General features: G+C 43.7%; 1 protein-coding gene across 8 annotated transcripts in view; it reads right to left on the bottom strand.

The window, feature by feature from the left end:
• GLI1 (GLI family zinc finger 1) overlaps positions 1–20295 on the bottom strand; it is a 142549-nt gene that overhangs the window by 88307 nt on the left and 33947 nt on the right. Inside the window, exon 1 of one of the 8 annotated variants that reach the window (XM_087886694.1) lies at positions 451–534. The exons of the other annotated variants lie outside the window; for them this stretch is intronic. The gene's annotated coding sequence lies outside the window, so the exon portion shown is untranslated. Of the gene's footprint in view, positions 1–450; positions 535–20295 lie in introns of those variants that run through there. 8 annotated transcript variants of the gene reach the window in all.

The raw sequence follows: 20295 nt of genomic DNA, 5'->3' as shown, positions 1-20295 counted from the left end.
ATTCACTTGTTAAAAACAGATACTTGTATCAGTTAGTTGTGGTTTGAGTAGCTGCCTATTCTTTAAAATGTCTGGGAATTCTAGTTTTTACACAGGTCTGTCTGAATCTGAAAGACCTGGGGAGGAAAGCTATGGCAAATCTAGACAGCATACTGCTGTCTAGCAGAGATATCACCCTGCCAACAAAAGTGCATATAGTCAAGGCTATAGTTTTCCCAGTTGCAATGTATGGCTGTGAAAGTTGGACCATAAGGAAGGCTGAGCGCCAAAGAATTGAGGCCTTTGAAAGCAATGGTGCTGGAGAAGACTCCTGCGAGTCCCTTGGACTGCAAGACGGTCAAACTGGTCAGTCCTAGAGGAGATAAACGCTGACTGCTCTTTAGAAGGCCAGATCCTGAAGATGAAACTCAAATACTTTAGCCACCTAATGAGAAGGGACGTTGGTCTTACCGTGATACGTTCCTTCTCGTAGTGTAAAATGGGAGGTGCCAGTCTGGGTATTCCTTGCTCTAGCTCTATGTCCTGAGCTGAAAAGTTCTGAAGATCCGCCTCCCTGGTGACGTCTCTTCAGTTTTGCCAGCGAAGCGAAAGCGAATGGTACGCCGTCCAGGCCAATGTACGCAGACTGAAAGATAGAAACAACATGCTCCACCAGGGGAGCCGGTCCAGGCAGCCACAAGCAGGGTGGGGCTGGCACCTCCCATTTTACACTACGAGAAGGAACGTATCACGGTAAGACCAACGTCCCTTCTCCATAGTGTAGAAATGGGAGGTGCCAGTCTGGGACATACCAAAGACTGACCAGCCCTAAGGGAGGGAGCTGTCCTGGGCCGACGACCCCGGATCTTCAAGAACCCTCTGCAGTACCCTTCTCCCAAAGGCCGCCTCCGCAGAAGCAAAGGAGTCAAGTCTATAGTGACGGATGAAGGGAGTGGGAGAAGTCCATGTGGCCGCCCTACAAATGTCTTCTACTGACGCCTGAGTAGACCAGGCCGCAGTCGTGGCAGCGCTGCGGGTGGAGTGGGCCGTTATCCCCGAAGGCACCGGGAGAGCTTGAAGCTCATATGCAGATGAAATGCACGTCCTAAGCCAGCGTCCCACCGTGGAAGAGGATACCCTGTGGCCAAGAGTCGACGGCTGAAAAGAGACAAAGAGAGCCTCCGTCTTTCGGAAAGAAGAGGTTCTAAAAATGTAAATACGGAGGGCCCTCTTCACATCCAAAGTGTGCCAGCTCCGCTCCAAGGCGTGCCGAGGCCGAGGGCAGAAGTCTGGCAAGATCAACTCCTGCGCTCGGTGGAACAAGGAGTTGACCTTAGGAAGGAAGGCAGGATCCAACCGCAGAACCACCCTGTTAGGATGAAAAATACAGAGGTCTTTCCGCACCGATAAAGCCGCCAACTCTGAGATCCGTCGGGCAGACGTGACGGCCACAAGGAAGGCGACCTTACACGATAGGAGACGGAGACTAGCCTCCCTCAACGGTTCGAAGGGTGCCCTAGTCAAAGCCTGAAGAACCCTAGCGAGATCCCAAGTGGGATAACGGTGAAGAGGCGGCGGTCTTAAATTAGTTGCCCCACGTAGAAAGATCTTCACCCTCGGATGGTTAGCAAGGGAGCCCCACCTCCCAAATGTCAAGACAGTGCCTAGCGCCGCCACCTGTCGCCGTAGAGTGTTAGTGGAAAGTCCCATGTCCAACCCGTCCTGCAGGAACTCCAGCACCTCCACCACCGATGCTGAAGTCGGGCTCAACTGTCTGGAGGCACACCACCCAGCAAACCTGTTCCACGTTGCCTCATATATTCTCGTGGTGGAGGGCCGCCTGGCCGCCTGCATAGTTCTGATGACCCTGGTCGGAAAGTTCTCCCGCCTCAAGAGGCCCCGCTCAACCTCCAAGCGGCTAACTGCAGTCTCTGCGGGTCCGGATGCTGAACCGGGCCCTGGCTGAGCGCGACTCTGTCCGGGGGAATCCGCCAGGGAGTGGCGACCGACAGGTCGACCAGGTCGGCGAACCAAGGGCGTCTGGGCCAATAAGGAGCCACTAAAACCAGTTCCGCCCCCTCCAGTATCAACTTCCGAATGACGGCCGGGATTAGGGGTAGGGGAGGGAATGCGTAAAGGAGGCCCCTGGGCCACGGGATCCGCAGAGCGTCCACCCCCGCCGCTCCTGGGGTAGGAAACCGGGAGAAGAAAAGGTGGAGATGTGAGTTCGCTGGGGAGGCGAAGAGGTTCACTACCGGGCGGCTGAACCGGTCGACTATCTCCGCAAACAAGTTGGGATGGAGCCTCCACTCCGAGGGATCCACAATGGCTCGGCTCAGCCAGTCGGCTTCTACGTTGTCCGTTCCTGCGATGTAGTCCGCTGTCAGAGACAAAAGGTGAGTCTCTGCCCAAAGACAGAGGGTCTCCGCCTCTCGCATTAGAGGCCCGGAACGAGTTCCCCCCTGTCTGTTGATATGGGCTTTCATCGTCGTATTGTCCGTGAGAAGGAGCACATGCTGCCCCCTCACCTGCGGTAGAAAGGTCTGAAGAGACAGACGAGCAGCCCGGAGCTCCAACCAATTGATCTGATGGAATAGATCCTGGCAGGACCAGCGGCCCTGGGCCACCTGAGACCCACAATGGCCCCCCCAGCCCGTCAGACTGGCATCCGACGTTACTATCACCCTGCGGGGTTCCCTGAAGAAGCACCCTTTCTGGATGGCCCCCGACATCCACCAGGTCAGGGATCGTAGGACCCGTGGGGGAACCTGAACCCTCATCATGGATGCGCTCGTTCCTGCCTTCTGAAAGGGGAGCAAGAACCACTGTAGTGGTCTCGCATGGAACCTGGCCCAGGGAACTATGTTCATACAAGAAATCATTTTCCCCAACAATTGGGATAGCTGGGCTACCTGAACTGACTGGGATCCCTGAATGGACTGAATCAGCGCCCTGATACTGTCCTGTCTGTCCGGGGACAAGAAGACCTGCCCCGCTATCGTGTCTATCAGGGCCCCCAGGTGAACTAACCTTGTGGAAGGTACGAGATGACACTTTGCCAGATTCACCGAGAACCCGTGGTCCCTCAATACCTGTATTGTCGTGGCCAAGTCCTGTTCCGCTCGCCGCTGGGAGGACCCTTGTATGAGCAGATCGTCGAGGTAACACTGAATTCTGATGGGAAGAGACCTGAGATATGCCGCCAAAGCAGAGAGAATCTTGGTAAACGTCCGGGGGGCGGAGGCCAGCCCGAACGGCAGGGCAAGATATTGAAAGTGACGGCCTGAATAGCAAAACCTCAGGTATAGACGATGCTCCGGCCGAATTGGGATGTGGAGGTAGGCTTCGGTCAAATCTATGGAGGCTAGGAAGTCTCCCTCCCTGATTCCGGCTAAAATGGAATGCAGGGAGTGCATTTTGAACCTTCTGTAAACGATAAACTCGTTGAGGCCTTTCAAATTTAGAATTGCCCTCCACCTTCCCGAGGCCTTTGGGATGACAAATAGGATGGAATAGAACCCGTGCCCCCACTGCCCCCGTGGAACCGGCTGAATGGCCCGGATATCCAGCAAATGCTGGATAGCCGATTCCATGATTTCCCGCCTGAACGGGTCTCCAGAAACGGGGCAGCAGAGGAAACGCCTCGGAGGGGGTGAAAGGAATTCGAGGGAGAGCCCTGCTCTTACTGTCTCCCTCACCCAATTGTCTGTAGTAAGGTCGTCCCAGCGGTCTGCAAACAGGCCGAGCCTGCCCCCAAGAGGATCCAGTGACGGATAGTCACTTAGATCTCCTGGCCCCTCTGCCACCGGAGCCCCTAAAGGGCTTGTTGGACGACTGTTGGCGACCCCGGGGAAAGGCTGATCTATCTGCCTGATAATTAGGTCTGAAGGAGGGAAAGGGCCGTTGCTGACGGGGAAAGCTTGGCCCAGCTCCCCCCTGGCGGAAGGAGGGCCGCCTGTAGTAAGGGGATGAACGGAAATCCATTCGCCTGTCAGCATCCCCCATGATGTTAAGTCAGATGGCAGTCACAGGTACCAAATTCCAAAGACTCTGCAAAAAAACCAACAAAAGAGAGAAAAAAAAAAAAAGGAAAGAAAATAAACGAAATAAAATTATTCTGGCCTAGAAACTAAATACAAAATGGCGCCCAGGTCTCAAAATGGCCGCTCCTCAACTGCCACAGTTCAAAGAAAGACCCTCTCCATAATCAGAAGCCATATCAGGTCAGGCCGCCAGGCAAACCCGCAGATAAAAAATTTTCTGGTCAGAAATTCACACTCTCCTTCTTGCATTCCAAATAAAACACCAGCTCTGTATTCGAATGATGCCAGGGGATCACAGCCGCCTGGCCTAATTCGCGCCAAAAAAATGCGCGGGGACGAAGGCCGCCGCGACTTACAGGCCGCCCTTGCCCGCCAGAATGTAGCGTGGCCCAGCGCCCGGCTCACACCATCAGCCAAAGCACCTAGAAACACTCCAGCAGCCAATTCCGGCAGGCGCGGCTGCAGCAGATACAGAAGGCTTCAAAACGAACAAATAAGGCCAAAAAACGCCGCTCCGCCTTCCAGCTGACGAGTGGTGATCAAAGGGACGCCGCGGCCCTTCAAAATGGCGCGCGCGGCTCCCGCGGCTGTCTGTGAAGCCTGGGAGGCTTCCGAAGAATATTTGGAGAGACCGGGGCGAAAGCCAGCCGGCTAGCCCCTCACAGCCGCCCCCACGATAAGGGAGATTGAGGGGAGAACAACAGCCACCCCCCCCACGCTCAATCCAAAACCGGAGAGCTCCCCTTTACACAGTACCTGTAATCAAGCAACGAGGGGAAAGCAGCTTCCAAAAGAAAAGGAAAACAAAAGAAAGAAAAATCCAGGGAAAAAAACAATTATTTATACTGGCTCAAAGCTCAGGAGCTAAAATCTTGCAACCATGAGCTGTGCTGAGCTGAAAAAAACTGAAGAGACGTCACCAGGGAGGCGGATCTTCAGAACTTTTCAGCTCAGGACATAGAGCTAGAGCAAGGAATACCCAGACTGGCACCTCCCATTTCTACACTATGGAGAAGGAAGGATTCACTGGAGAAGAGCTTAATGCTGGGAACGATTGAGGGCAAAAGAAGAAGGGGACGGCAAAGAATGAGGTGGCTGGATGGAATCACTGAAGCAGTCGGTGTGAGCTTAAATGGACTCCGGGGAATGGTAGAGGACAGGAAGGCCTGGAGGAACGTTGTCCATGGGGTCACGATGGGTCGGACACGACTTTGCGACTAACAACAACATCTGAATACACTACACTTTGGCCCATCCAGTGAGTTCTCCAATGTCTCATTCTCATTATTTTCTCTCAATTCCTTGAGACAATTGAAGAACAGCCAAAACAGACTGTACGGAGATGGGCTGTGGGTCAAATGAAAGAAAAGCTGACTATTGAAAAAACCACTTACATACTGTATAAAACAGGGGTGAAATGTAAAATTTGTACTAGCGGTTCTATGGGCAAGGCTTGGGGGGGGGTAATGTGACTGGGTGGGCGTGGCCAACTTTTTTTTTTTTAACTTTTCAAAGCATTTTTTCTAATGCTTTGAAAAGCCTCTGCCGATCAGACAAGACAGCTGGGATCGGCAGACAAGCTTTTTAAAAAATACCTCTCTGCCGATCAGGCAACTCAGCTGGGATCGTCAGAGACTTTTCAAAGCATTTTTTTTCCACCTCTTCGGCCAAGAGGTTGTAGAAAAAAATGCTTTGAAAAGCCTCTGATGATCCCAGCTGAGTCACGCGATCATCAGAGGCTTTTTTTTTTAACTTTTAAAAGCATTTTTTTTGTTGGAAGAGGTTGTAGAAAAATGCTTTTAAAAGTAAAAAAGAAAAAAGCCTCTGATGATCGTGCGGCTCAGCTGGGCATGGGGGGGTGGGGGTGGCGCAGGGATTTTTGCTACCGGTTCTCCGAACCACCCGCCGCCATCGCTACCGAATCGTGCGATCCGATCTGAACCAGGAGCATTTCACCCCTGGTATAAAACCAACTTGTTCTCTGAAGTCGTAACACATCAAACATTTGGGTGACTAATAAGCTATGCTCATAGGTAATGTTATATGGGAAATATCTTGAGAAATGGGGGGAAGAGATGCTGCCAAGAGCATGATCAAATAAGAGAGGGTATATCCACAGCTGCAGAGAAAGAAACTCAGAAAGAAACCCAGCTTATTAGAGTGTAAAAAGAGATGGTGGGAGATTTGTACTTTCAGACTTGCAAGATTCTGTTAATGTAGTTTTTCAGTAATGCTGAATTAGCTCTTCTTGTTGTGTTCTCTGTCTGGTGTACCTGGGAAGATTGACATGGATAAGACAGATAGACTAGTAAGAAAAGAGGTACCCAAACAAATACAATATTTGTACAATCCCTTGTGTTTGGGATTGTTCAACGAACACTACATTGTTCAACGAAAATGAGTGACTGAAAATAAATAGCAGCTTAATAGATCCATCTAACAGGATACCACAAGAAGCTGAAGGATAGATAATCCTCAACTTTAAACTTTAAAAAGTGATATTAAAAGTGATTTTTTTTAAATTTTACATAGACATTTGAAAAAAGTTACTTACGATCTATCCTCAAAGTTATGACTGCTGCACAATCTTTGCGGTCATGGGATTGCAGTTGGGGGTTTAGCAACTGGCTCACATTTATGACAAATTGCAGCATTCTGTGGTCCTGTGTGGCAGTGGTGAAATACAGCCGGTTCTATCCGGCTCGGGTAAACCGGTAGCTGCGGCTGCGGGAGGCTCTGCGCATGTGCACATTGGTGAACTGGTAGGGAAGGTAAGTGAATTTCACCAATGCTGTGTGGGCATTTTGCAACATTTCTTGCCATATTCCAGCAAAAGGTTTTGGACCTATGACTGTGTGATTTGCTTAACCATGTGATCTATTTAATGATTGTAGTGACTCGCTTAACAGCCATGATAAAACAGTTGTAAAATCAAATCTGGTCATATGATTACTCAATTTATAACTGTAATGTCTTATGACCAAAATCCCAGGATCAGTTGTAGTCATAAGTCGGGGGCTACCTGTTGCTATAGCAGCAATTGATTATGCCTGTGAAGTTTCTGCTAAGGAAGGTTGAGAACCAGTTGCAGATGATCACAAGCAAATTAATTATCAATAGAGGAGAGAGGTGGAAACTATCGTTCTTGCCCAAAAGAGATTTTTGGCTATTAGATTTGGGGAGGGAATCCAAAAACAGGAATCTCTCTATAAATATGGCCTAACATTTAGAATCTTGTTTAGATTTAGAAATCGGTTCTTATATTGGCTGCCTACCCAAATCTGTGAAAAAGCTGGCAAAAGGTATCAGTCAGTTATGTGCTATTTGTTGTGAAAATACAGAAAAATCTATTTTGTATGAATTGTAATAGAAAAGAAATACATGGACATTTATAAAAGTTTCTCCTTCTAAATCTCGGGTAATCAATTGGGTCTAGCAATCTGTCTGCAGCTCCCTTCGAGCTCAAGAAGGCACCACCAAAATTTGATTACAAAATGTCTGTATTTTAAGATCATGTGTTTTGGTTTTTTTTGATTCCACAACAAATTAAGGATGGGAATGGGAGTGTGCTAAAATAAAACAAACTCACCAAACCAGGGATGAAACCTAGCAGGTTCTGGAGAACCGGTAACGGAAATTTTGAGTAGTTCGGAGAACTGGCAAATACCACCTCTGGCTGGCCCCAAAGTGGGGTGGGAATGGGGATTTTGCAATATCCTTCCCCCAGTGGGGTGGGAATGGAGATTTTGCAGTATCCTTCCCCTGCCACGCCCACCAAGCCACGCCCACAGAACTGGTAGTAAAAAAATTTGGATTTCACCACTGCACCAAACCTTAAAGTTCTCCAAAACTGGGGGATTCTTCTGTTGACATCAGCTAGATAGCATTCAGAGAAGATAGAGAAGCTCAGCTGTGGTCCTGGGCTCCTAAAAGATCACAGATTCGTATGTTTGACATGTAAAATCTAAATGCTGAGTATTCGTTGATTATTCCAGGGATTGCAATGGAATGTGTGGGTGACCTTGGGAGACGAGGGAAAGAGATGCTGCCTATGGCAAAAATCAGACAAGAGACAATGAGCCCCCAAGGGTTTAATGGTCAAAAGAAAAAACTTAGGGTTCACCCTAATAGATCAGATAGATAAAACTGATAGCGGGAAGTTTGTACTTTCAGACGTTTAAGTTTTTCTTAATGTAGCCTTACAATAAAGTAAAATTAACTCAATAAGACGTATTTCCTGCCTGCTTTATCTACTGTAGAGTAGAAGGGTTGACAGAGATGTCTAAATCACCGGGTGAACTATCTGGCTGAAATGAAAAATAGAAATGAGAATTTAGTTAAAATGGTGATATTAAATTTTCTCATTGCCTTCTCTTTATGAAAAACCGGAACAGGAGGGTTTCCTTGTAGCACTGATAGTACTGAAACACATGAACAAAAGCAAGAGTCACAAAAAACAGAAGTCATCAAAATTAATACAGATCTTTAGGAAAAATTGACTGTTTACTCAACAATCCAATTCAAGTACCATCTTTAAATTTAGCTGAACTGGTCTGCCAGAACCAGTGTCTTTCTCAATAAGACGGTTCTGAATAATTTTCATATCAAAAAAAATGTTCAGTCAGAGCACTTCTGGCTGTAACCATGTAATAAACCAAAGTAATGAAGTGATTTGAGGAGAAGCAAATTGGAAGGGTACAGGTAGTCCTCGACTTACAATCATTCGTTTAGTGACCATTCAGAGTTATAACGGCACTGAAAAAAGTGACTTGTGATTGGTTTTACACTTATGACAGTTGCAGCATTCCCATGATCACATGATCAAAATCCATATATTTGGTAACTGACCATATTTATGACAGTTAGTGTCCAGAGTCATATGATCCCCTTTTGCGACCTTCTGGCAAACAAAGTCAGTGGGGAAACCAGGTTCACTTAACAACCGTGTTACTAACTTAACGGCTGCAGTGATTCACTTAACAACTGTGGCAAAAAAAGGTTGTTGCAACATGGGGCAACACTCACTTAAGAACTGACTCACTTAGCAACAGAAATGGATGCTCAATTGTGGTCATAAGTCAAGGATTATCTGTGCCTTGAAGATTTGTATTAGAATGATAGTGACATATAAGAGTGGAACAGAAATTAACTCTTGGTTACTGCAAGTCCAAAAATGATAAATACCATGAGAATGTTGAGAAATGGCAAGACTGTAAATATAGACACTATCACTGGTAGTTAAAACTACCGTAGATGTGGTTTGCTTATGGAGTGGCTGTACATCTCATTTAGTTTATGTGTGAAAATTACATCTATGCCTAGTGATCCAACTAACATTATTATTATTCCCCTATATACAAAGGAGGGAGGGAGCATGTATGAATGCAAAAACTGCATGGGGAATTTGTTTAATTGTGCTTGGGAAGATTTTTTTGCTCTTCACCAGGTTATCGAGAAAATTGTGGAAAAAATGTTACATTTGTTGATTTAGAAGCATGATATAGTGAATGGACCCAAATTACAGAATGTTTTGTATGAATGTGATATTCAGTATTGGTTGTTATATGCAGTAAAACCAATATATGATGGAAGTAAAGCATGAGTGAGAATAAATGAAATGTTGCAGTAGACTTCTCAGAATCAAAGGATGACACTTTGCAATGTATGACAGAATAACAGAGTTGGAAGCAGGGGTAAAATGTAAAATTTGTTACTACCGGTTCTGTGGGCATGGCTTGGTGGTGGTGGGGGTAATGTGACTGGGTGGGCATGGCCAACTTTTTTTTTTTACTTTTCAAAGCATTTTTTCTGCAAATGCAAAAAAATGCTTTGAAAAGCCTCTGCCGATCAGGCAACACAGCTGGGATCGTCAGAGCCTTTTCAAAGCATTTTTTAAACCACCTCTTCCATTGAAGAGGTTGCAGAAAAAAATGTTTTAAAAGTCTCTCTGATGATCCCAGCTGAGTTGCCTGATCTTCAGATATTTTTTTAAAAGCCTATCTGACGATCAGGCAACTCAGCTCGGATTGTCAGACTTTTAAAGCATTTTTTTCTGCAACCTCTTCAGCGGAAGAGGTGGTTAAAAAAATGCTTTGAAAAGGCTCTGACGATCCCAGCTGTGTTGCCTGATGGGCAGAGGCTTTTCAAAGCATTTTTAAAACCACCTCTTCGGTGGAAGAGGTTGCAGAAAAAAATGCTTTGAAAAGCCTCTAACAATCCCAGCTGAGCCGCGCAATCATCAGAGGCTTTTTTTTTTTTTACTTTTAAAAGCATTTTTTTGGCGGAAGAAGTTGTAGAAAAAATGCTTTTAAAAGTAAAAAAAAAAGCCTCTGATGATCGCGCGGCTCAGCTGGGCATGGTGGAGGGAGCAGGGCTCAGGGATTTTTGCTACCGGTTCTCCGAACCACCCGCTGCCATCTCTACCGGATTGGGTGATCCAGTCCTAACCGGGAGCATTTCACCCCTGGTTGGAAGGGACCTTAGAGGTCTTCTAGTCCAATCTCAGCTCAGGCAGGAAACTCTATACCACTTCAGACAAATGGCCAGTCCAATCTCTTCTTTAAAACCTCTGGTGTTGGAGCATTCACAACTTCTGGAGGCAAGTTGTTTCACTGATTAATTGTTCTAACTGTCAGGAAATTTCTCCTTAGTTCTAGGTTGCTTCTCTCCTTGATTAGTTTCTACCCATTGCTTCTTGTCCTGCCTTCAGATGCTTTGGAGAATAGCTTGACTCCCTCTTCTTTGTGGCAACCCCTGAGATACTGGAACACTGCTATCGTGTCACCCCTAATCCTTCTTTTCATTAAACTAGACATACCCAATTGCAGCGACTGTTCTTTATATGTTTTAGCCTCCAGTCCCCTAATCATCTTTGTTGCTCTTCTCTGTATTCTTTCTAGAGTACAGATCCAAGACAGGATCAGAACATATCCACTAATCTTCATTTATAATCAGAGATTGAACACAAAGATAAATACAAGCTAATAAAACATTATTAAGTCCTAGGAGGAACTGAATCTACAAAGCGAAAAGAATAATATGAATAATATGTGGGTGCATTTTTCAGAAAGCTACACACTTGGCTCCCCTGTGCATTATATAATAGTGTATACCCAAAATGCGGAGTTGTATAAACTCATCTGTTCCACCCAGATATTCCAATGCTAGAGAACTAATACATTTTATAGCAAGTTCTTATAAAATGGGCAGTATAATAAAACATTATTTATTGCTTTGGTTACTCTGGATTCATAGAGATAAATTCTTTGATTCAGTGGAATTTGGGAATGTTTATTATTTAGGAATACAGGTGGAATAAGTTTTCATTTGGCTCTGAAGAATTTGCTATGCAGTTTTGGAAGGATAGATATAGTGGGATAATTTCCTGGTATTCAGATGAAATAATCCACCCAAATCTTGGTATTCTGTAGTGTCCTTGCCACTTTTTTTGATATGTCATGTTTTTAAATCTTTGCAGGAGAACCTAGTCATCCAGCTTGTATCTTAAAAAGGTAAAGAACTCTTGATTTCTCTTCAGATCATGCAAACCTTTCACATCCCTTCCATATTAGAGAAGTCTGTAGCAGTCTTCTCTTTACTGCAAGAGATATTCAGAAAGAAGATCAAACAGTCTATTATTATAAGTGAGGTATCAAGGTTCTATAAACTAACAGCTTTTCCCCCCTATGAATCCGGTTAATAAGACTGTGAGGGTCTAATTTTTTTTTAATTGGGAGTGGTTGATAAATAGATTGATAAATAAATCTACACTGAATTACAAAAGTGAGAAACTAGTAGGAAAGAAATGGTTTAGGGATAAAGAGAGAAGGGATAAAGATTTAATTGCAAAGCAAATATTAAAAAAAATTGGGAAGAAGAGGAAGACGAAAAAGCTGTTCGTTGAAATTCTCAGAAAGAGAGTGATCAGAAGTTTAAAAATCAAAAGGCAATGTATGGGTCAGTGGATATGGTAGAAACCAGGAGAATTTGCAAAGATAGAAAGATATAAAGAAGTGCACTGACTGGTCTGTTGGTAAATTAGCTTTCCTTTTCTCTTATCTCCTACTTATTTACTTTCTTCTACTTCTTTTTCTGCCCATTGTGTAGTAATGTTGCTTACCCCCAAAGACAATAATATGAGAACTCTGCCTGTATCCAAAAGTTAAGAGGACTACAAGTGCCAGTGGTAGGTTTCAAAATTTTTTACTACCGGTTCTGTGGGTGTGGCTTGGTGGGCGTGGCACAGCTTGGTGGGAGTGGCTTGGTGGGTGTGGCAGGGGAAGGATGCTGTAAAATCTCCATTCCCTCCCCACTCCAGAGGAAAGATACTGCAAAATCCCCATTCCCTCCCCACTTCTGGGGGAAGGATATTGCAAAATCTCCATTTCCACCCCACTCTGGGACCAACCAGAGCTGGTATTTGCTGGTTCTCCGAACTACTCAAAATTTCCACTACCGGTTCTCCGAACTACTCGAAATTTCCGCTACCGTTTCTCCAGAACTGATCAGAACCTGCTGAAACCCATCTCTGGACTACACACCAAAAGAGAAATAAGAATGAATGACAAAAATCTTTAAACAAAGACAAGATAAAAGAGATGTTAAAGCAGGGGTGAAATCCAGCAGGTTCTGACAGGTTCTGGAGAACCGGTAGCAGAAATTTTGAGTAGTTTGGAGAACCGGTAGCGGAAATTTCGAGTAGTTCGGAGAACTGGCAAATACCACCTCTGGCTGGCCCCAGAGTGGGGTGGAAATGGAGATTTTGCAGTATCCTTCCCCTGCCACTCCCACCAAGTCATGCCCACCAAGCCACACCACACCCACCAAGCCACGCCCACAGAACCGGTAGTAAAAAAAATTGGATTTCACCACTGTGTTGAAGTAATAATGAACAAAATGAAAAGGAGAAGAAATTACTAGGGCAAAAACAAAGATTTTTCTCGAAACTATAGTATTTAAAAAAGAGGTAAAGTAGGTGAAAGATGGACAGTATGTCACTCTAAGCAAGTATTTCTCTGCCTCGGCAACTATAAGACATGTAGGCTTCAACTCCCATACTGGTTGGAGAATTCTGGGAGTTGAAGTCCATCCATTTTAAAGTTGGCAAGATTGAAAAACATTGTTTTAGAATACAGCTTGGCTCTAGAATGTTTTCTAGGCATAGGGCTATTATTAAAAACTACTTTTCCACATCTCAAAAAGAACAGTGAGGATTTTTTTTCTTTTTGAGATCAGATATTATAGATATCATCCTCTGGGTTGCTGAAGAGCTTCCAATGTTTATGTCCTAACAATGTTTGGAGGAGGGGAGGGGAGGAAACAGTGATTACCCTTAAGGCTTTTATGTGAAAAACAAAGGGATCTACCATTCTAATACAGGGTCCAAAATATCTTAAGTTAGCTTTCACTTTGGATGTGTTTTTCTTTCTTATATGTAGAGGAAGAGACCCAAGTAATACCTTTAGAAGTATTACTTAGGGCTGCCAAATCTCTTACTGGGAGATCGGTCAGTCATTAAGGCTGCCAGGTTTGGATTGGAAATATCTAGACATCAGCTAGAGGGCAGCAGAGACTCACAGAAAATTGTTCTGCTGCCCTCTAGTGATCATCCGGATGTCCAGATGTGGGAGCCTGAATGCCTGACCTATTCGAGGGAGTCACTCTGTAATGTATGTGCTTAGGAGAAAAAAAAAGAGACGGGGAGACAAGAAAGATGTTTCTCTGTATGTGTTTATTTTCTGTGTCTGTATTATATCCTGTAAAATGGCAAGTGATAAATTGGTGTCTCTGTTTGTGTTTGCATTTTTCACAAGGATGAGCTAGTTGTCTTTGGCTTCTAAGAGAGCACATGGATGGGTTTCTGTTGGACATAAAATAGCGCTCTCCCTCCCTCTCTCTCCCTCCCCCCTCCCTCTCTCTCCAACCCCCCACCCCAAGTTAAGGTCATGTTTTGGGAGCAGAGTTCAGGATCTACTACTCTCTATGGAGTCTTTCATAGCTTTAATATACCCCTGATAGCAAAGATGTGAAAGTTCAGCACGTCCTACTACAGCCCCCCCCTCTCTCCCTCCCTCTCTCTCTCTCTCTCCCTCTCTCTCTTTCTCTCTCCTTTAAAAATGCATGCCCAGACACACAACTTCATGCATGAGTTGAACAGAGATCAGTTTAAATGCATTGATTAGTCAGCAACACATCTAATGGGAAGCCAGTACATTTCAAGAAGATCTTAGCAATGCTGCAGGTATGAAGCCCTATAACTTGAGGGCAGGCCTGACATTAAGTCATTCCTACCAGGTTTAGGCAAGCTCCCCCCCCTCCCCCCCGCTTATGGAAGCCTGGCAGAATGATATTCCGGTTTTCCTTGACCTAAGAATGACTCAAGTTTATAATAATTAAACCCTTTGCCTACCTCGCGGTATATAGCTAGTCTGATATTGCAAATACCCAAAGGTAGAAGAATCAGATCAAGTTTAATCTGTTCACAGAAGGTGTTACTTCCCCAGCTCACATACAACTCCCCACCAGTCTCTTCTTCCACAACTAGGCAATCTGAGTATTTACTATCGAGGAGTAAAGCATGTGAAGACAGGGCTGCTTCCTTGGCTAGATAATGCAACTTCTCTTACTTGTTCACGGTCATAATCTGATCTGAAGAGAAAGTTGGGTCACAGGCAATGGCTGCTATAGATTTACTGGGACATTGTTGTACAGATTAGATATGCTCTGTGTGGTTTTTGTGTGTGTGTTGACTCCTGGTGACTACCGGAACAAATCCCTGCAGAGGTTTTTTTGGCAAGGTTTTTCATAAGTGGTTTGCCCTTGCCTCCTTCCTAGGGCTGAGAGAGACAATGACTGAACCAAGGTCACCCAAGTTGCCTTCATGGTTAAGGCAGGACTAGAACTCAGTCTCTCGGTTTCTGGTCTGGTACCTTAACCACTACCCCAACCAGGCACCTTCTATGTCTACACTCCAAAAGTAATCTGGATTTAATCCGTTTTATTGCCTTTGAGGGATCCCAGAGTCCTTTTTTGAGAACTCTCAATCAAACATCCTTATTGCTTGTGATGGCCAAGAGCAAGTGAAGCCATAACTTTGTTTAATAGATTAAACTTTAATAGTTGCAGTCAATTATTGTGTTGTGTTGTTTCTCTATGTCATATAATATATGTGGGCATATACATAATTTTGTATTTATTTATTTCGTCATGTTTATGTAGTGTATATTGGAGGTGGTGACCCTTTGAAAGCTACTGTGTTTCCCCGAAAATAAGACCCTGTCTTATATTTTTTTGAACCCTGAAATAAGCGCTTGGCCTTATTGCCATGTGCTCAAAAGCCCGATTGGGCTTATTACCTTATTTTGGGGGAAAGAGGGTATATGCAACAAAATTTCATTTTAAAGTATGCCGATTAGTGTACATTCAAAGTGACAATAAAGTTCTTCTAAGTCTGTCAATTGATTGTATATAATCGATAATCCAAAATATGTTGATCAGAGATTAAGGCCAACTGAAAACATCAGAAGTTAATTTGAGCTATTGTGGATTTCCACATTTTGTTAGCATACATTGAACTACAGAATAGTTACTTTCCCTCAGTGCAAATTACTATTCTTACATAGATCACCACGTATCCAGGAGGATTGTCAGAACCACCTGTTGAATGGCACAATTTTCATTCCATAGTCAAATCTACAGGACAAGCCGCTCCCACTACAAAGTAGGAATGAAGGGACATCCGTTCCTTGCCAGAAAACCACATTCCCCTTCTGTAGCACTGTCCTATTGCCTCCTTCCTACATCCGTTATCTTGCCTTTCACTATTCCTCTGTCTGAAAAGCATCTGAAAATAGGTTGGAAATTAATCTGAGAAAGAGTGGGTGTCAGATAACCTAGTATTTCCTCCAACTATATCTTGGGAAGGAAACCAAGGGGATGCAGCTCAACAGAACAGCAATGCCACATCTGGAATCAGAGGTGCAAGGCTGAAGGAAAACTTACCACCTGCCTGCTCTATTCTTGGCTCTTTTTTAGCCACATTTCTATTATGGGAGCGCAAAGCCTTCCTTCTAACTAGCAAGCCAAGCATTTCCTGGAACCAGGCAAGACAGCTTTGCCTTGATAGGTGGTCCTGGGGCTACAGTTTGGGTGGAGAGAGCTTTGGTTCGTCAGCATGTTTGTATTGGCGCTTGTCACAAAACCTTTTGCTTTTCTTCTGCAAAACGACAGAAGGAATTTCTATGCGGTAGGAAAATGTGCGCATGTACGCTTGTGTATAAAAATACAGGTTGGATCGATACATCAATCTGTTTCAATTTCACCTGCTGGGCATTCTTCCCTTACCAGAATCAAGCAGGAGCCAGTGCATTTTTATTTATTTTGTTCTAAAATAACAAGAATATACTCACAAGACTCCTCAAAGTTTTCCCCATTATATTATTAAGGCTGATAGCCATGAAGTGGTTCTATCTGACATCCACTCCTTCTCAAATAAATTTCCATGCATGTTTGCAGATGTTACAGTTTCCTCAACTAAATAGACCCATTACCTTTGTTCTCTGAGGCCACAGTCCAGCTAGTTATTAGATGGTACAGGAATGCAGGTAGCCCTCGACTTACAACAGTTCATTTAGTGACCATTTGAAGACTTTAGACTTCGACTTAGAATAACTTTATTGTCACTTTGAATGTACACTAATCGGCATACTTTAAAATGAAATTTCATTGCATATACCCTGTTTCCCCCAAATAAAGACATCCCCTTATAATAAGCCCAATCGGGCTTTTGAGCGCATGGCAATAAGGCCAAGCGCTTATTTCAGGGTTCAAAAAAATATAAGACAGGGTCTTATTTTCAGGGAAATACGGTAGCTTTCAAAGGGTCACCACTTCCAATATACACTACATGAACATGATGAAATAAATAAATACAAAATTATGTATATGCCCACATATATTATATGACATGGAGAAACAACACAGTCTAGTTCGGATCTATACATGTACCGGTACATGGCAAGAAAAATGAATCTTGCGAGTTTACGAGATGGATGGCATAGCAAACAAATTATTGTAGCTATAATAGCACTGAAAACAGCAATGTTTCAGTGACTATTATGACTATTTTTCACATGACCATTGCAGCATCCCCATGGTCACGTGATCAAAATTCAGACACCTGGCAACTGGCTCCTATTTATGATGGTTGCAGTATCCTGGGGCCATGTGACTACCTTCTGCAATCTTCTGGCAAATAAAGTCAATAGGGAAGCCAGATTCACTTAACAACCGTGTTACTGATTTAACAACTGCAGTGATTTACTTAATAACTGTGGCAAGAAAGGTCAGAAAATAAGGCAAATCTCTTAACAAAAGTCTCGCTTAGTAACAGAAATGTTGGGCTCAGTTGTGGTCGTAAGCCGAGGACTACCTATAGAGGGAACCTGTCTCTATGTTGTAAAGTTTGTGATGATTGATTAATGTATAAAATTTCCTCTTATATGTGAGGACAAAAACAAAGGAATGTTAATTTGTTAGTTTACACATTCTGAGGCTGTTCTGGTTGTAATGAATGACTCTAATAGAGAACGGGGGGGGGGGAACCGTTAAAAGATTGTACTGTGGCTTTCCTCTTGAAAAAAAAATCTGGCAGTTTTAAGAGCTGTGTATTACTTTGCCTGACATATTGAAAAAGGTGTAATAGATACCTAAATACCCCTAATTGGCTTAGTGGCAAATTGAGGTATTGGTAGATCTCCAAGTAGATTCCAATCAATCAGCAAGGATTCTGACTCCCACAGATTTAAGACAGCCGACAAAAAGGTGCCCTAGACTGATGATGAAATATCTGAAATAAATGCAACCGAACATGGCTCATCCTCGAGTCTACACAATGCTGATAAGACCAGCAAAGCATCAGTACTTCTCTGCATTTATTGCATCTGTAGACTTCAGGCAGGGGTGAAATGCTCCCCGTTTGGACCGGATCGCTTGATCCAGTAGCGATGGCGGTGGGTGGTTCGGAGAACCAGTAGTAGAAATCCCTGCCCCCCCTATAGCCCAGCTGAGCCGCGCGATCATCAGAGGCTTTTTTTTTAACTTTTAAAAGCATTTTTTCTACAAATACTTTTAAAAGTTAAAAAAAAAAAAAGCCTCTGATGATCGCGCGGCTCAGCTGGGATTGTCAGAGCCTTTTAAAATCATTTTTTCTACAACCTCTTTGGCCGACGCCCACCCAGTCACATTACCACCACCCCCCACCATGCCACGCCCACAGAACTGGTAGTAACAATTTTTACATTTCACCACTGACTTCAGCCTAGCAGTTCTGTTCAGAGTTCTCTTTTGAGGGAGTTTCAGACTGTGGCCTTGGGGATGCCCTTGAGACCATGTGTCTGGGTTACTATAAATCTGAGCGGTCTCGTTATGCTATTTGAGAAAGAACATTTAATGGTACAGGGTTTGGTATCATTAGTATGCTGATGACATCCCCTTGTCCAATTGTCATCCCAGTCCAAGCCAGGGATACCAGTGGAAAGCTTAAAGCAGTGCCTGGACTGGGGCCAAATAGATCACATTAAATCCATCCCATACTAAAATGCTGAATATCATGAAACATTCAGGAATATCAACCCAAGCCAAGTAAACTCCCAAGAGGTTCACACTCATATCGGAGGAGGTGGTTGGTGATATGGAGGCCTTCCTGGACTCAGAGCTATTGTTTAAGCTGCAATGGGAGACCATGGCCAGAGAGACTTAGATGAGCTTCAGCAAGTGTGTCAGCTGTAACCTATTTGACCAGGATACTTCCACAACTTTGACAAAAAAAGGGGCCCCAATGGGCAAGTACCACACTGGAGAAGGCTACTAGACTGATAGTAAACCTCACCTCCCCCTTTGCTCCTCACCCGCCCATCTCACATCACTGTATGCTCATTGTTTTCTTTTTCATTGTTTATTGTATTGTTCCATTACTTTTGCTATTGTTATGTTTACACTTTATTTCCCTATTTGTATATTGTTATAAGCCGCCTAGAATAGCCCCATAGCAAGATAGGCAGCAAATAAATTTAACAAATAACTAAACTATAAGTCATGCCCGCATCACCATTACAGTTGAATTAGGAATCTACACAAGGCAGCCTTTGGAGGTAATTCAGAAGCTATAGCGGGTCAAAAATGTAGTGGTAAGATTGTTGGCAAGGCAACCCCACCAGTGAACCCATGTTGGGGAATTAAGGGACATGAACAAGAAAACAGATCTTTATGTGTACAGACATTGGTCTGGAATCTCTTATAGTTGCCCCCTTCTTCGAATTTTGGAAGACCATTAAAACAACTCTCTTCTACATATGTCCAATAAGAGCTAATGTTTTGTGCCATGCATCTTGAGTGGTGGTTTTCTCTAATGTTTTTAGTTTGTTGCTTTTTTTGTTTTTCTAAATGCTGTGGTGTGTTTATACTAACAATAATTAGAATTGTTTAGTTAATAGCGACTCTATGGATGCAAAAGCTGAACATGGAAGTACCAAAATAGAAACAGTATTGATGCATTTCAATTTCAATGTTGAAGACACCATGGGTAGAGCTGAAAACAAAGAGATTATAGGGCAAATCAAACTGTAACGTTCATTCAAACCACTAATGACCAAGATCCAACTGTTATATTTTGGACATATCAAGTGGAACCTTGGTTCTCTTGAGAAGTTAATAATATTCAGAAAAATTGGAGAAAAAACAGGAAGATGATGGACACATTATTGAAAGGCCTAAAGGCCAAGTTGAAAATACATAATGCTGGAAGGAATTCATGTGATTGCTAAGAGCCAACACAAACCTGATCACAATTAATCACTCAAAGTTTGTATTATTATTATTAGACTCTTATATGCTGCTCAGAATCTACAGTTTGGGGCAGGGTACAAAAATTAAATGAATACAAACTGACAAATGGCCTTTTCCCAACTAAATTAGGTTGCAGCCATCAAGATAGCTTGATGGCTATAAGGGTAAATATTAATGGAAGAACAGCAACTTCTGGCATAATGAAGATAAATGTACTTTTACTAGAGCTAGGAAACTGTATATGGGGATACTGAATCTGAAAACCAATAGATGACTGCAAAGGTACACAGAAAGTTCTCTGCTGCCTTCTAGAGGTTGTCTGGATTTTTTTCAGCCCTCAACTGGTATTTGTGAGAAGTGACTTGTTCAAAGACAGAAAATAAGGGAGAAAGTGGGATGAGAAGAAAGGTACCAATGGGACTTTTGGTAG

This window comes from Pantherophis guttatus, chromosome 2 (genome assembly GCF_059756535.1).
Source record: "Pantherophis guttatus breed Tessera chromosome 2, ASM5975653v1, whole genome shotgun sequence".
In the NCBI taxonomy this organism is placed as follows: Eukaryota; Metazoa; Chordata; class Lepidosauria; order Squamata; family Colubridae; genus Pantherophis; species Pantherophis guttatus.
Note: the sequence above shows the minus strand (reverse complement) of the source record. Positions and strands in the feature narration are given on the sequence as shown.